The sequence below is a fragment of the Phyllobates terribilis genome, unplaced genomic scaffold (assembly GCF_046119375.1).
Source record: "Phyllobates terribilis strain yellow unplaced genomic scaffold, ASM4611937v1 Scaffold_361__1_contigs__length_1927384, whole genome shotgun sequence".
Classification (NCBI taxonomy): Eukaryota; Metazoa; Chordata; class Amphibia; order Anura; family Dendrobatidae; genus Phyllobates; species Phyllobates terribilis.
This window is the reverse complement of record NW_027363121.1, coordinates 1,877,704-1,893,600: the sequence shown is the minus strand read 5'-3', so window position 1 is coordinate 1,893,600 and position 15,897 is coordinate 1,877,704. Positions and strand designations below refer to the sequence as shown.

Below are 15,897 nucleotides of genomic sequence, written 5' to 3'. Positions count from 1 at the left end.
AATGCTATCATTCTAGCTCTCCCTTTTTACTTCCTTTTGGATAAACAGACATATTAGGCAAGCATTTTGGAGCTTTCACCTAAATAACTACAGGTGGTGAGATAAGCTGCACAATATAATTGACCTTTCAGTATATTGTTGCACACACACCATCTATTTAGCAAATGCCCTTGTTATCAACAGCAGCCTTTTAAACTCACCTGAGCTAACAGGTAAGTGCGCTGGTTACTCTGCTGCGCTTAAAATTTCTTTTTTGGTTTGCTACAATGCCTTTTCTGAAACGTTGTCTCCTTCTGCTGGAACACTGACTTCTTTCATTTAATGCCTGCAGACTATAAAAGAGAACCCAACCCAAAAAGTTTGGTTGATTAGTCTGTGGCATTCTGTTAAACTGTTGCTTATGGCGGTCTCTGTGAGCTTCTCAGCGACATTCAGCCAGCCAGGTATCCTGCCTGCAGTAGATGGAATGTGGCAATGGAACGCTGGCTGCGCGTGTCATAATAGGCTCTGAGCCTTTATATACCTGTGCACAGCAGCAGCCACCTTCAGTCTGCTGCTGGACAGCCAGCAGCAGCAGCAGCAGGAGAGGTATGTAATCAGGAGCCCTCCTGCTAAGGGTAGACAGCTGCTCGTTCCACCCCACCCCCCGCCTTAATTGGTTCTCCTCCCTTCCAACGGTGTTGAGGCGGGTGGGAACAGCAGGGGGTGAAGGTGCTGTGTTTAAAGAGGTGGAGTTATGCAGATCTAAAACGCGTGGATTGCAGCAGCAGCAAGCCGAAAAGTGCAGGCATGTAAGGGATCTAGAGGTTGACAACATGTCTTCTTAACGGGAGTCCAGGAGCTCATCTCGACAAATGGACTTTTCAGGATCCTTGGGTGGCTCCGTAGTTTGAAACCAATTCTGGTTATCGCTTCTCGGCCTTTTGGCTAAGATCAAGTGTAGTATCTGTTCTTATCAGTTTAATATCTGATACGTCCCCTATCTGGGGACCATATATTAAATGGATTTTTAGAACAGGGAGATGGAAAAAGAGCTTGCTCTGTCCACTCCACGCATTGACCTGGTATTGCAGTATCTCCAGGACCGGTGCACCCCTTCTTTAATGCAGTTTCTAAAATCAGAAAGAATTGAATTCAATGTTTTTTGTTCATTTTGCTTGTTTGTCGGATTTTGGGATGGACTCTTTGGCTTTGCTTTTCTTCTCCTCATTGGATTTTTCATGTTCAAAGTTGCAGAAGCCAGATTACAAGCTCATTTTGGTTCAACTTCAGCAACTGTGCATTGCATTGCCATGTAATGTGATGCAATGCTATCTTTCTAGCTCTCCCTTTTTACTTCCTTTTGGATAAACAGACATATTAGGCAAGCATTTTGGAGCTTTCACCTAAATAACTACAGGTGGTGAGATAAGCTGCACAATATAATTGACCTTTCAGTATATTGTTGCACACACACCATCTATTTAGCAAATGCCCTTGTTATCAACAGCAGCCTTTTAAACTCACCTGAGCTAACAGGTATGTGCGCTGGTTACTCTGCTGCGCTTAAAATTTCTTTTTTGGTTTGCTACAATGCCTTTTCTGAAACGCTGTCTCCTTCTGCTGGAACACTGACTTCTTTCATTTAATGCCTGCAGACTATAAAAGAGAACCCAACCCAAAAAGTTTGGTTGATTAGTCTGTGGCATTCTGTTAAACTGTTGCTTATGGCGGTCTCTGTGAGCTTCTCAGCGACATTCAGCCAGCCAGGTATCCTGCCTGCAGTAGATGGAATGTGGCAATGGAACGCTGGCTGCGCGTGTCATAATAGGCTCTGAGCCTTTATATACCTGTGCACAGCAGCAGCCACCTTCAGTCTGCTGCTGGACAGCCAGCAGCAGCAGCAGCAGGAGAGGTATGTAATCAGGAGCCCTCCTGCTAAGGGTAGACAGCTGCTCGTTCCACCCCACCCCCCGCCTTAATTGGTTCTCCTCCCTTCCAACGGTGTTGAGGCGGGTGGGAACAGCAGGGGGTGAAGGTGCTGTGTTTAAAGAGGTGGAGTTATGCAGATCTAAAACGCGTGGATTGCAGCAGCAGCAAGCCGAAAAGTGCAGGCATGTAAGGGATCTAGAGGTTGACAACATGTCTTCTTAACGGGAGTCCAGGAGCTCATCTCCACAAATGGACTTTTCAGGATCCTTGGGTGGCTCCGTAGTTTGAAACCAATTCTGGTTATCGCTTCTCGGCCTTTTGGCTAAGATCAAGTGTAGTATCTGTTCTTATCAGTTTAATATCTGATACGTCCCCTATCTGGGGACCATATATTAAATGGATTTTTAGAACAGGGAGATGGAAAAAGAGCTTGCTCTGTCCACTCCACACATTGACCTGGTATTGCAGTATCTCCAGGACCGGTGCACCCCTTCTTTAATGCAGTTTCTAAAATCAGAAAGAATTGAATTCAATGTTTTTTGTTCATTTTGCTTGTTTGTCGGATTTTGGGATGGACTCTTTGGCTTTGCTTTTCTTCTCCTCATTGGATTTTTCATGTTCAAAGTTGCAGAAGCCAGATTACAAGCTCATTTTGGTTCAACTTCAGCAACTGTGCATTGCATTGCCATGTAATGTGATGCAATGCTATCTTTCTAGCTCTCCCTTTTTACTTCCTTTTGGATAAACAGACATATTAGGCAAGCATTTTGGAGCTTTCACCTAAATAACTACAGGTGGTGAGATAAGCTGCACAATATAATTGACCTTTCAGTATATTGTTGCACACACACCATCTATTTAGCAAATGCCCTTGTTATCAACAGCAGCCTTTTAAACTCACCTGAGCTAACAGGTATGTGCGCTGGTTACTCTGCTGCGCTTAAAATTTCTTTTTTGGTTTGCTACAATGCCTTTTCTGAAACGTTGTCTCCTTCTGCTGGAACACTGACTTCTTTCATTTAATGCCTGCAGACTATAAAAGAGAACCCAACCCAAAAAGTTTGGTTGATTAGTCTGTGGCATTCTGTTAAACTGTTGCTTATGGCGGTCTCTGTGAGCTTCTCAGCGACATTCAGCCAGCCAGGTATCCTGCCTGCAGTAGATGGAATGTGGCAATGGAACGCTGGCTGCGCGTGTCATAATAGGCTCTGAGCCTTTATATACCTGTGCACAGCAGCAGCCACCTTCAGTCTGCTGCTGGACAGCCAGCAGCAGCAGCAGCAGGAGAGGTATGTAATCAGGAGCCCTCCTGCTAAGGGTAGACAGCTGCTCGTTCCACCCCACCCCCCGCCTTAATTGGTTCTCCTCCCTTCCAACGGTGTTGAGGCGGGTGGGAACAGCAGGGGGTGAAGGTGCTGTGTTTAAAGAGGTGGAGTTATGCAGATCTAAAACGCGTGGATTGCAGCAGCAGCAAGCCGAAAAGTGCAGGCATGTAAGGGATCTAGAGGTTGACAACATGTCTTCTTAACGGGAGTCCAGGAGCTCATCTCCACAAATGGACTTTTCAGGATCCTTGGGTGGCTCCGTAGTTTGAAACCAATTCTGGTTATCGCTTCTCGGCCTTTTGGCTAAGATCAAGTGTAGTATCTGTTCTTATCAGTTTAATATCTGATACGTCCCCTATCTGGGGACCATATATTAAATGGATTTTTAGAACAGGGAGATGGAAAAAGAGCTTGCTCTGTCCACTCCACGCATTGACCTGGTATTGCAGTATCTCCAGGACCGGTGCACCCCTTCTTTAATGCAGTTTCTAAAATCAGAAAGAATTGAATTCAATGTTTTTTGTTCATTTTGCTTGTTTGTCGGATTTTGGGATGGACTCTTTGGCTTTGCTTTTCTTCTCCTCATTGGATTTTTCATGTTCAAAGTTGCAGAAGCCAGATTACAAGCTCATTTTGGTTCAACTTCAGCAACTGTGCATTGCATTGCCATGTAATGTGATGCAATGCTATCTTTCTAGCTCTCCCTTTTTACTTCCTTTTGGATAAACAGACATATTAGGCAAGCATTTTGGAGCTTTCACCTAAATAACTACAGGTGGTGAGATAAGCTGCACAATATAATTGACCTTTCAGTATATTGTTGCACACACACCATCTATTTAGCAAATGCCCTTGTTATCAACAGCAGCCTTTTAAACTCACCTGAGCTAACAGGTATGTGCGCTGGTTACTCTGCTGCGCTTAAAATTTCTTTTTTGGTTTGCTACAATGCCTTTTCTGAAACGTTGTCTCCTTCTGCTGGAACACTGACTTCTTTCATTTAATGCCTGCAGACTATAAAAGAGAACCCAACCCAAAAAGTTTGGTTGATTAGTCTGTGGCATTCTGTTAAACTGTTGCTTATGGCGGTCTCTGTGAGCTTCTCAGCGACATTCAGCCAGCCAGGTATCCTGCCTGCAGTAGATGGAATGTGGCAATGGAACGCTGGCTGCGCGTGTCATAATAGGCTCTGAGCCTTTATATACCTGTGCACAGCAGCAGCCACCTTCAGTCTGCTGCTGGACAGCCAGCAGCAGCAGCAGCAGGAGAGGTATGTAATCAGGAGCCCTCCTGCTAAGGGTAGACAGCTGCTCGTTCCACCCCACCCCCCGCCTTAATTGGTTCTCCTCCCTTCCAACGGTGTTGAGGCGGGTGGAAACAGCAGGGGGTGAAGGTGCTGTGTTTAAAGAGGTGGAGTTATGCAGATCTAAAACGCGTGGATTGCAGCAGCAGCAGCAAGCCGAAAAGTGCAGGCATGTAAGGGATCTAGAGGTTGACAACATGTCTTCTTAACGGGAGTCCAGGAGCTCATCTCCACAAATGGACTTTTCAGGATCCTTGGGTGGCTCCGTAGTTTGAAACCAATTCTGGTTATCGCTTCTCGGCCTTTTGGCTAAGATCAAGTGTAGTATCTGTTCTTATCAGTTTAATATCTGATACGTCCCCTATCTGGGGACCATATATTAAATGGATTTTTAGAACAGGGAGATGGAAAAAGAGCTTGCTCTGTCCACTCCACGCATTGACCTGGTATTGCAGTATCTCCAGGACCGGTGCACCCCTTCTTTAATGCAGTTTCTAAAATCAGAAAGAATTGAATTCAATGTTTTTTGTTCATTTTGCTTGTTTGTCGGATTTTGGGATGGACTCTTTGGCTTTGCTTTTCTTCTCCTCATTGGATTTTTCATGTTCAAAGTTGCAGAAGCCAGATTACAAGCTCATTTTGGTTCAACTTCAGCAACTGTGCATTGCATTGCCATGTAATGTGATGCAATGCTATCTTTCTAGCTCTCCCTTTTTACTTCCTTTTGGATAAACAGACATATTAGGCAAGCATTTTGGAGCTTTCACCTAAATAACTACAGGTGGTGAGATAAGCTGCACAATATAATTGACCTTTCAGTATATTGTTGCACACACACCATCTATTTAGCAAATGCCCTTGTTATCAACAGCAGCCTTTTAAACTCACCTGAGCTAACAGGTATGTGCGCTGGTTACTCTGCTGCGCTTAAAATTTCTTTTTTGGTTTGCTACAATGCCTTTTCTGAAACGTTGTCTCCTTCTGCTGGAACACTGACTTCTTTCATTTAATGCCTGCAGACTATAAAAGAGAACCCAACCCAAAAAGTTTGGTTGATTAGTCTGTGGCATTCTGTTAAACTGTTGCTTATGGCGGTCTCTGTGAGCTTCTCAGCGACATTCAGCCAGCCAGGTATCCTGCCTGCAGGAGATGGAATGTGGCAATGGAACGCTGGCTGCGCGTGTCATAATAGGCTCTGAGCCTTTATATACCTGTGCACAGCAGCAGCCACCTTCAGTCTGCTGCTGGACAGCCAGCAGCAGCAGCAGCAGGAGAGGTATGTAATCAGGAGCCCTCCTGCTAAGGGTAGACAGCTGCTCGTTCCACCCCACCCCCCGCCTTAATTGGTTCTCCTCCCTTCCAACGGTGTTGAGGCGGGTGGGAACAGCAGGGGGTGAAGGTGCTGTGTTTAAAGAGGTGGAGTTATGCAGATCTAAAACGCGTGGATTGCAGCAGCAGCAAGCCGAAAAGTGCAGGCATGTAAGGGATCTAGAGGTTGACAACATGTCTTCTTAACGGGAGTCCAGGAGCTCATCTCCACAAATGGACTTTTCAGGATCCTTGGGTGGCTCCGTAGTTTGAAACCAATTCTGGTTATCGCTTCTCGGCCTTTTGGCTAAGATCAAGTGTAGTATCTGTTCTTATCAGTTTAATATCTGATACGTCCCCTATCTGGGGACCATATATTAAATGGATTTTTAGAACAGGGAGATGGAAAAAGAGCTTGCTCTGTCCACTCCACGCATTGACCTGGTATTGCAGTATCTCCAGGACCGGTGCACCCCTTCTTTAATGCAGTTTCTAAAATCAGAAAGAATTGAATTCAATGTTTTTTGTTCATTTTGCTTGTTTGTCGGATTTTGGGATGGACTCTTTGGCTTTGCTTTTCTTCTCCTCATTGGATTTTTCATGTTCAAAGTTGCAGAAGCCAGATTACAAGCTCATTTTGGTTCAACTTCAGCAACTGTGCATTGCATTGCCATGTAATGTGATGCAATGCTATCTTTCTAGCTCTCCCTTTTTACTTCCTTTTGGATAAACAGACATATTAGGCAAGCATTTTGGAGCTTTCACCTAAATAACTACAGGTGGTGAGATAAGCTGCACAATATAATTGACCTTTCAGTATATTGTTGCACACACACCATCTATTTAGCAAATGCCCTTGTTATCAACAGCAGCCTTTTAAACTCACCTGAGCTAACAGGTATGTGCGCTGGTTACTCTGCTGCGCTTAAAATTTCTTTTTTGGTTTGCTACAATGCCTTTTCTGAAACGTTGTCTCCTTCTGCTGGAACACTGACTTCTTTCATTTAATGCCTGCAGACTATAAAAGAGAACCCAACCCAAAAAGTTTGGTTGATTAGTCTGTGGCATTCTGTTAAACTGTTGCTTATGGCGGTCTCTGTGAGCTTCTCAGCGACATTCAGCCAGCCAGGTATCCTGCCTGCAGTAGATGGAATGTGGCAATGGAACGCTGGCTGCGCGTGTCATAATAGGCTCTGAGCCTTTATATACCTGTGCACAGCAGCAGCCACCTTCAGTCTGCTGCTGGACAGCCAGCAGCAGCAGCAGCAGGAGAGGTATGTAATCAGGAGCCCTCCTGCTAAGGGTAGACAGCTGCTCGTTCCACCCCACCCCCCGCCTTAATTGGTTCTCCTCCCTTCCAACGGTGTTGAGGCGGGTGGGAACAGCAGGGGGTGAAGGTGCTGTGTTTAAAGAGGTGGAGTTATGCAGATCTAAAACGCGTGGATTGCAGCAGCAGCAAGCCGAAAAGTGCAGGCATGTAAGGGATCTAGAGGTTGACAACATGTCTTCTTAACGGGAGTCCAGGAGCTCATCTCCACAAATGGACTTTTCAGGATCCTTGGGTGGCTCCGTAGTTTGAAACCAATTCTGGTTATCGCTTCTCGGCCTTTTGGCTAAGATCAAGTGTAGTATCTGTTCTTATCAGTTTAATATCTGATACGTCCCCTATCTGGGGACCATATATTAAATGGATTTTTAGAACAGGGAGATGGAAAAAGAGCTTGCTCTGTCCACTCCACACATTGACCTGGTATTGCAGTATCTCCAGGACCGGTGCACCCCTTCTTTAATGCAGTTTCTAAAATCAGAAAGAATTGAATTCAATGTTTTTTGTTCATTTTGCTTGTTTGTCGGATTTTGGGATGGACTCTTTGGCTTTGCTTTTCTTCTCCTCATTGGATTTTTCATGTTCAAAGTTGCAAAAGCCAGATTACAAGCTCATTTTGGTTCAACTTCAGCAACTGTGCATTGCATTGCCATGTAATGTGATGCAATGCTATCTTTCTAGCTCTCCCTTTTTACTTCCTTTTGGATAAACAGACATATTAGGCAAGCATTTTGGAGCTTTCACCTAAATAACTACAGGTGGTGAGATAAGCTGCACAATATAATTGACCTTTCAGTATATTGTTGCACACACACCATCTATTTAGCAAATGCCCTTGTTATCAACAGCAGCCTTTTAAACTCACCTGAGCTAACAGGTATGTGCGCTGGTTACTCTGCTGCGCTTAAAATTTCTTTTTTGGTTTGCTACAATGCCTTTTCTGAAACGTTGTCTCCTTCTGCTGGAACACTGACTTCTTTCATTTAATGCCTGCAGACTATAAAAGAGAACCCAACCCAAAAAGTTTGGTTGATTAGTCTGTGGCATTCTGTTAAACTGTTGCTTATGGCGGTCTCTGTGAGCTTCTCAGCGACATTCAGCCAGCCAGGTATCCTGCCTGCAGTAGATGGAATGTGGCAATGGAACGCTGGCTGCGCGTGTCATAATAGGCTCTGAGCCTTTATATACCTGTGCACAGCAGCAGCCACCTCAGTCTGCTGCTGGACAGCCAGCAGCAGCAGCAGCAGGAGAGGTATGTAATCAGGAGCCCTCCTGCTAAGGGTAGACAGCTGCTCGTTCCACCCCACCCCCCGCCTTAATTGGTTCTCCTCCCTTCCAACGGTGTTGAGGCGGGTGGGAACAGCAGGGGGTGAAGGTGCTGTGTTTAAAGAGGTGGAGTTATGCAGATCTAAAACGCGTGGATTGCAGCAGCAGCAAGCCGAAAAGTGCAGGCATGTAAGGGATCTAGAGGTTGACAACATGTCTTCTTAACGGGAGTCCAGGAGCTCATCTCCACAAATGGACTTTTCAGGATCCTTGGGTGGCTCCGTAGTTTGAAACCAATTCTGGTTATCGCTTCTCGGCCTTTTGGCTGCGATCGTATGACTGTACCTTGATTGGTGCGAGTCTCCTGGAGGAATCCGGACCCTTTTGTGGAGGATTTTCTGCTTTTTCCTGTGGTATTCCATACCGACAGAATCCAAGATGTCTTTTGTGAAGAACACCATCCGTTTGTCCGTGGATCCATCTGACCAGAACAAGAACAACGTGGTTTTCATTGTCCAAGACATCGTTGAAGGCAAAGCTGGAGCAAGACGTTCTGAGATCTTCAGTGTCAACGAATTTTCACGTCAAGGTAATTATGACGTTACCTTTATGGACCAGGATGTTTGCCTTAATGTCTTTGAATGGCTCCGTGGTCACTCTAGTGACCCCTGCTTGGAAGGAGTTAGATGGGAACCTTTGTTTGGTCTGCAAGAAAAGGAGGTGACTGTGACTGTCTATAACCCTTTTACAGACCCTGAGCTGCTGGAGTGCTTCCTCTCTCGCTACTGTGAATATGTGCGGAAGGGAGTGAAGCAAGTCAATTGTCTAGGAATCTTTAACTGTCAGTATAAATTCCGTGTGAAATTGAAAAGGGATCCTGACAGTGTGGGGGGCTTTAGACACCCTCCATCAAATTTTTCCGTTGCAGGCCATAGAGGTTTCCTCTTTTACCCAGGCCAGCCCATGTTTTGCCGTAGATGCTTTTCTTTCGGACATACCATGGTAACATGCCTTAAAGGGCAGTGTTGCCGAAATTGCAGAAAGGAGGGGCATATGGCCAACCAGTGTCCAGAGGCCAAGTCCTGTGATGTCTGTGGGAGTAGTGATCACATGTATAAGGACTGTCCTATGAGTGCACCTAGACGTTCTGATAAAGAACAAAAGGAGGAGGAGCTGGAGAGGAGGCAGATGGCAAGCGCACTGAAAGTGCTGGAAAGATTGGAGAGGGAGGAGAGAGAGGGAAGGAGGCGGGAAACTGGTAGAGCCTCTCCCTCTACGGCGCCAGAGGAGGTGTCCCTGAGACCATGTTCTTCTTCTGCTGAAGAAATGAGGAAGAAGCGGAGGGAAGAAAAGGAGTTCTGGAGGGAAGTGGCAAAGGTGGAGAAAAAGGCAGTGTCTGCGAGAATATCTAGGAAAGTGGTGGAAGCAGAGCTGCCTGAGATGATGACTTTTGGAGAGGCAATGGACGCAACAGGATGTGAAGTGCAAATCTCGGAACCCGACAGTCCTGAACACCCTTCGGGTCCTGAAAACATTGAAGATTTTTCTTCGGAGGATGATAGGGGTGCAAAGAAGAGTCGTAGGGAGGATGGTGGGGGCAGTGATGATGCAGTTTTTAGTGAGCCTCAGAGGAAGATCAGAACTGCCAGAATGAGGAGTGTGGCTGGTGAAGCCAGCGGGTCGGAAACCAGCTGTTCTGTTCTGATGGCGGAGGAGGATAGTGGTGGTGCTGGATAGTGTCACCATATAATATTGTAAATGTTTTTTCTTTTTGTCCTCTTGTGAGCTTTGGTTTAGGCCAAAGGCTATTTCTTTGTGTAATTGGTGAAGGAGTAGAAGTATTATGGGATTTACCATAGTGTCCCAAAACGTAAGAGTGTTTAAAAGTAAAGTAAGAAGAGCTGCTATTTTTGAGTTTTTAGCTATGCAAAATGCATCTATTTTTTGTTTACAAGAATGTGGGGTAGTGGATGGTGTGAAAGGGGATGAATGGTCTTATGGAGCGTCTGTGTGGTCGGGGAGTGCATGTAATAAGAATGATGGTGTGGGTATTTTGGTTAAAGGAAGGGAGGTTGTTTTGAGTGATTATTTGGTTATTGAGGTGGGGAGATGTATCCTTGCTAATTTTGTATACAAGAATGTAAAGTTTTGTGTTATTAATGTTTATGCGCCAGTTGAAAAAAATGAGCGCAAAAATTTATTTGAAAAAATTAAGCTTTTTGTTCCAGGAAGAATACCTGTGGTAATTGTGGGTGATATGAACTGTGATGTGGGGAGAGTGAATGTGGATGTGTCTGGGAAAGCATTATTGGAGTTAGTGAATGATTTTGGGTTGTGTGATATGCAGCGCGTGTGTAACATGAATCCTTTGTTGAACACTTTCTTTTCTGAGAGTGGTAGGGTACAATCCAGATTGGATTATTGTTTTATTTCTAAAAATATGGTTTCTGTTAATTATAGGCAGGAAAACGTTCTTTTTTCAGATCATGTGTGTATGTTGTGTGAGTTGGATATAAAAGTTGATGGAGTGTTTGGGAGAGGATTGTGGAAGTTAAATGTTAAACTGTTAGAGAATGAAGATGTGAGAAAGGAGTATGAAAGGCGGTATGAAGAATGGTGTAAGCATAAAAATGAGTTTGGGAATGTTTGTGAGTGGTGGGACTGGGTGAAGAAACAAACAAAAATGTTCTTTAAAAATTTAGGATACAAGTATGCAGCAATTAAAAGAGAGAGTTTTGTTAAACTGAACGCGCGGTTGAGCGTTTTGTATAAGTTAAGGGAAGGAGGAGTTGAGGTGGAGGAGGATATTTTAGAGGTAAAAAAGGAGATTAGTGAGTTTTTGTTGGAGAGAGGGAGAAGCATAGTGTTTAGGGCAAAGATTGATAAGATGGAGCAGGATGAGAAATGTTCTCGGTTTTTCTTTAAAAAAGTTTTTGGAAAGAAACAGAGTATGAGCGTGGTGTATGGAGCAGATGGAAGTGAGGTGAGTGGAGAGGATATGTGTGAAGAGGTGGCTAAGTTTTATGAGGATCTGTATGCAGTGAAACAGAGGGATGAATGTTTGGAGAATGATGTTTTGAGTGTGTTAGAGAGTAAGTTGAGTGAAGCAGAAAGAGAGAGAGTGATGGGTGAGGTGACTGGTGATGAGGTATGGAAGGTTATGTGTAGTATGGCTTTGAATAAGACGCCGGGGGAGGATGGCCTCCCAGTAGAATTTTATCGTGTGATGTGGGGTGTGATTGGTAAGGACTTTGTGGATGTATGTAAGTATATGTGGGGAAACATGGAGGTGGCTGAGAGTATGCGTGCAGGTATGGTTGTGTTAATTCCTAAGAAAGGGGATTTGAAAAGTCTGAGGAATTGGAGGCCAATAACGTTACTTAATTGTGATTATAAAATCTATGCAAAACTTATGGCTAATAGGATGCGTGATGTGATAGAGAGTGTGATTGGGGATGAGCAGTGTTGTGCGGTACCTGGGAGGCGGATTCACGAGTGTGTGTGTATGTTAAGAGATTGTCTATGGGATTGCATGGGTCGTAAGAAGAGTGTATTTTTGTTAAGTTTGGATTTTGAAAAGGCTTATGATAGGTTGTCGCATGGTTTTTTGTTCAGAGTGTTGTTAAAAATGGGTTTTCCGGCTGATTTTGTTGGGCGAGTGAGAAGTTTGTATGCGGGTGTTTATAGCTGTGTTTTAATGAATGGGTATGTGGGTAGGAAAGTGAATGTGTTTTCGGGTGTGCGACAGGGGTGTCCTTTGTCCCCTGTAGCATTTATTTGTGCAATTGAGCCATTGTTGTGTATGCTGAGGAAAGATAAGGTAATTCGTGGTGTGCAAGTGCCGGGAGGTGGAGGAAAAGAATGGAAAGTGAGTGGTTATATGGATGACGTGTGTGTATTATGTGATTCTGAATGTTCGGTGAGGCGGGTGAAGTTGTTAGTGTCTATTTTTTGTGGTGCATCTGCGTTTAAAGTGAATTGGGAAAAGAGTGAGTGTAAGGGTTTTGGAGGCGGAAGTTTAAGTAGGGATGTAGGTGTGAATGTAGTGAATGGACCTATTAAAGTTTTGGGTGTGAAGTTTTCAGAGAGTTTGGATGGGAAAGAAAGTTGGGATGATGCGAAAGGAAAAGTTGAGCAGAAGTTGAATTTTTGGAAATTGAGGAGTTTATCCTTTTTTGGGAAGATTTTAATTGTTAAGAGTGTGGTGTTGCCAATATTTTTATATATTGCGGTAGTATTTCCACCAGGATATATGTGTATGAGAAGCTTGAATAGAATTTTATTTGTTTTTTTGTGGAACTCGAAAATGGAGAGAGCTAGGAGAGAAATTTTGGTTAAAAGAGTGGAAAAAGGTGGTTTGGGTTTTCCGAATTTGGACGTGTTTTTTGGTGTGAATATCGTTGTGTTTGTTTTGAAAGTGATTAGGGAGGATGGAAAGTTTTCATCTATGTGTAGGTATTTATTTGGAGCGTATTTGTTTCGTTTAAAGTGGCAAGAAAGGGATTTGCGATGTCCGATTGCTTTTGAGGTGCCTGTATGGTATGTGTGGGTTTATAAGTTTTTGGTGAGGTATGAACTGTGTGATGCAGATGTGAGATTGCTGGAGAATAAGAAGGCTGTGTATAGGATGATTGAATGTAGAGAGGTAGAATGTGGAATAAATATGGTTAGGGGTGGTGATGTGCAGAAGGTTTGGAAGAAAGTGCGGATGAGTGGTATGACCAACAAACAGAGTGAAGTTGTGTGGCAGTCTTTACATGGAGTATTACCTGTGAGAGAGTTTCAGAGGAATAGAGGTTTGGTGAGGAGTGAAATGTGTCCAAGAAATGGCTGTGGTGGAAGGGAAAGTGTGTTGCATGTTTTTTGGAATTGCCAGTATGCTAGAGATGTGATTGGGAGAATGGGGCCTTTGTGTAAAGAATTGTGTGGTGTGAATTTGTTGTCTTTTGAGTTGTTTATGTTTGGTTTGGGAATATGTGATGGGACGAAGGAAAGAGTCTTGTGGTTGATGCTTGCATGTATAAAGGAAGTGTTATGGGATGTGAGGAATGTGTATGTGTTTAAAAGGAAGGAAATTGCTGTAAAGGATAGTGTGAAGGTGATTTTGGGGAAGATGTATGTGTGTTTCCTATGGGACAAAAAGAGGAGAGGGGAAGTGGATGCGGAGGGAATATGGAAAGTTAAAAAGTGGAGATATATTGTTAGTACCTCTTGATTTTTGTTATTGTTGTTTTGAAATATGAAATAAATATTTCCGATGATGATGGGGACAGCAAATTGCGTATTGGATTTGACGCAGCTGTTTTGATGGAATTTTCCTTTGTCTGGTTTCCATAGACTGTGGAATTTCCTCGTCTGAGGAGAAAAAAAAAAAAAAAAAAAAAAAAAAATCTGTTCTTATCAGTTTAATATCTGATACGTCCCCTATCTGGGGACCATATATTAAATGGATTTTTAGAACAGGGAGATGGAAAAAGAGCTTGCTCTGTCCACTCCACGCATTGACCTGGTATTGCAGTATCTCCAGGACCGGTGCACCCCTTCTTTAATGCAGTTTCTAAAATCAGAAAGAATTGAATTCAATGTTTTTTGTTCATTTTGCTTGTTTGTCGGATTTTGGGATGGACTCTTTGGCTTTGCTTTTCTTCTCCTCATTGGATTTTTCATGTTCAAAGTTGCAGAAGCCAGATTACAAGCTCATTTTCGTTCAACTTCAGCAACTGTGCATTGCATTGCCATGTAATGTGATGCAATGCTATCTTTCTAGCTCTCCCTTTTTACTTCCTTTTGGATAAACAGACATATTAGGCAAGCATTTTGGAGCTTTCACCTAAATAACTACAGGTGGTGAGATAAGCTGCACAATATAATTGACCTTTCAGTATATTGTTGCACACACACCATCTATTTAGCAAATGCCCTTGTTATCAACAGCAGCCTTTTAAACTCACCTGAGCTAACAGGTATGTGCGCTGGTTACTCTGCTGCGCTTAAAATTTCTTTTTTGGTTTGCTACAATGCCTTTTCTGAAACGTTGTCTCCTTCTGCTGGAACACTGACTTCTTTCATTTAATGCCTGCAGACTATAAAAGAGAACCCAACCCAAAAAGTTTGGTTGATTAGTCTGTGGCATTCTGTTAAACTGTTGCTTATGGCGGTCTCTGTGAGCTTCTCAGCGACATTCAGCCAGCCAGGTATCCTGCCTGCAGTAGATGGAATGTGGCAATGGAACGCTGGCTGCGCGTGTCATAATAGGCTCTGAGCCTTTATATACCTGTGCACAGCAGCAGCCACCTTCAGTCTGCTGCTGGACAGCCAGCAGCAGCAGCAGCAGGAGAGGTATGTAATCAGGAGCCCTCCTGCTAAGGGTAGACAGCTGCTCGTTCCACCCCACCCCCCGCCTTAATTGGTTCTCCTCCCTTCCAACGGTGTTGAGGCGGGTGGAAACAGCAGGGGGTGAAGGTGCTGTGTTTAAAGAGGTGGAGTTATGCAGATCTAAAACGCGTGGATTGCAGCAGCAGCAGCAAGCCGAAAAGTGCAGGCATGTAAGGGATCTAGAGGTTGACAACATGTCTTCTTAACGGGAGTCCAGGAGCTCATCTCCACAAATGGACTTTTCAGGATCCTTGGGTGGCTCCGTAGTTTGAAACCAATTCTGGTTATCGCTTCTCGGCCTTTTGGCTAAGATCAAGTGTAGTATCTGTTCTTATCAGTTTAATATCTGATACGTCCCCTATCTGGGGACCATATATTAAATGGATTTTTAGAACAGGGAGATGGAAAAAGAGCTTGCTCTGTCCACTCCACGCATTGACCTGGTATTGCAGTATCTCCAGGACCGGTGCACCCCTTCTTTAATGCAGTTTCTAAAATCAGAAAGAATTGAATTCAATGTTTTTTGTTCATTTTGCTTGTTTGTCGGATTTTGGGATGGACTCTTTGGCTTTGCTTTTCTTCTCCTCATTGGATTTTTCATGTTCAAAGTTGCAGAAGCCAGATTACAAGCTCATTTTGGTTCAACTTCAGCAACTGTGCATTGCATTGCCATGTAATGTGATGCAATGCTATCTTTCTAGCTCTCCCTTTTTACTTCCTTTTGGATAAACAGACATATTAGGCAAGCATTTTGGAGCTTTCACCTAAATAACTACAGGTGGTGAGATAAGCTGCACAATATAATTGACCTTTCAGTATATTGTTGCACACACACCATCTATTTAGCAAATGCCCTTGTTATCAACAGCAGCCTTTTAAACTCACCTGAGCTAACAGGTATGTGCGCTGGTTACTCTGCTGCGCTTAAAATTTCTTTTTTGGTTTGCTACAATGCCTTTTCTGAAACGTTGTCTCCTTCTGCTGGAACACTGACTTCTTTCATTTAATGCCTGCAGACTATAAAAGAGAACCCAACCCAAAAAGTTTGGTTGATTAGTCTGTGGCATTCTGTTAAACTGTTG

At 43.8% G+C, this 15,897-nt stretch overlaps 8 non-coding genes across 8 annotated transcripts; all 8 read left to right on the top strand.

The window, feature by feature from the left end:
• Positions 1 to 907: 907 nt before the first annotated feature.
• Positions 908 to 1,098, top strand: LOC141222691 (U2 spliceosomal RNA). Its single transcript, XR_012290450.1, has one exon. It is a non-coding gene; the product is annotated as a U2 spliceosomal RNA (small nuclear RNA).
• A 1,115-nt stretch (positions 1,099 to 2,213) lies between these two features.
• LOC141222770 (U2 spliceosomal RNA) lies at positions 2,214 to 2,404 on the top strand. Its single transcript, XR_012290524.1, has one exon. It is a non-coding gene; the product is annotated as a U2 spliceosomal RNA (small nuclear RNA).
• A 1,115-nt stretch (positions 2,405 to 3,519) lies between these two features.
• Positions 3,520 to 3,710, top strand: LOC141222690 (U2 spliceosomal RNA). The gene has a single exon (XR_012290449.1). It is a non-coding gene; the product is annotated as a U2 spliceosomal RNA (small nuclear RNA).
• Positions 3,711 to 4,828: 1,118 nt separating this feature from the next.
• On the top strand, positions 4,829 to 5,019 carry LOC141222689 (U2 spliceosomal RNA). Its single transcript, XR_012290448.1, has one exon. It is a non-coding gene; the product is annotated as a U2 spliceosomal RNA (small nuclear RNA).
• A 1,115-nt stretch (positions 5,020 to 6,134) lies between these two features.
• Positions 6,135 to 6,325, top strand: LOC141222688 (U2 spliceosomal RNA). Its single transcript, XR_012290447.1, has one exon. It is a non-coding gene; the product is annotated as a U2 spliceosomal RNA (small nuclear RNA).
• Positions 6,326 to 7,440: 1,115 nt separating this feature from the next.
• On the top strand, positions 7,441 to 7,631 carry LOC141222769 (U2 spliceosomal RNA). Its single transcript, XR_012290523.1, has one exon. It is a non-coding gene; the product is annotated as a U2 spliceosomal RNA (small nuclear RNA).
• Positions 7,632 to 13,785: 6,154 nt separating this feature from the next.
• Positions 13,786 to 13,983, top strand: LOC141222308 (U2 spliceosomal RNA). Its single transcript, XR_012290114.1, has one exon. It is a non-coding gene; the product is annotated as a U2 spliceosomal RNA (small nuclear RNA).
• A 1,118-nt stretch (positions 13,984 to 15,101) lies between these two features.
• LOC141222687 (U2 spliceosomal RNA) lies at positions 15,102 to 15,292 on the top strand. Its single transcript, XR_012290446.1, has one exon. It is a non-coding gene; the product is annotated as a U2 spliceosomal RNA (small nuclear RNA).
• Positions 15,293 to 15,897: the final 605 nt, after the last annotated feature.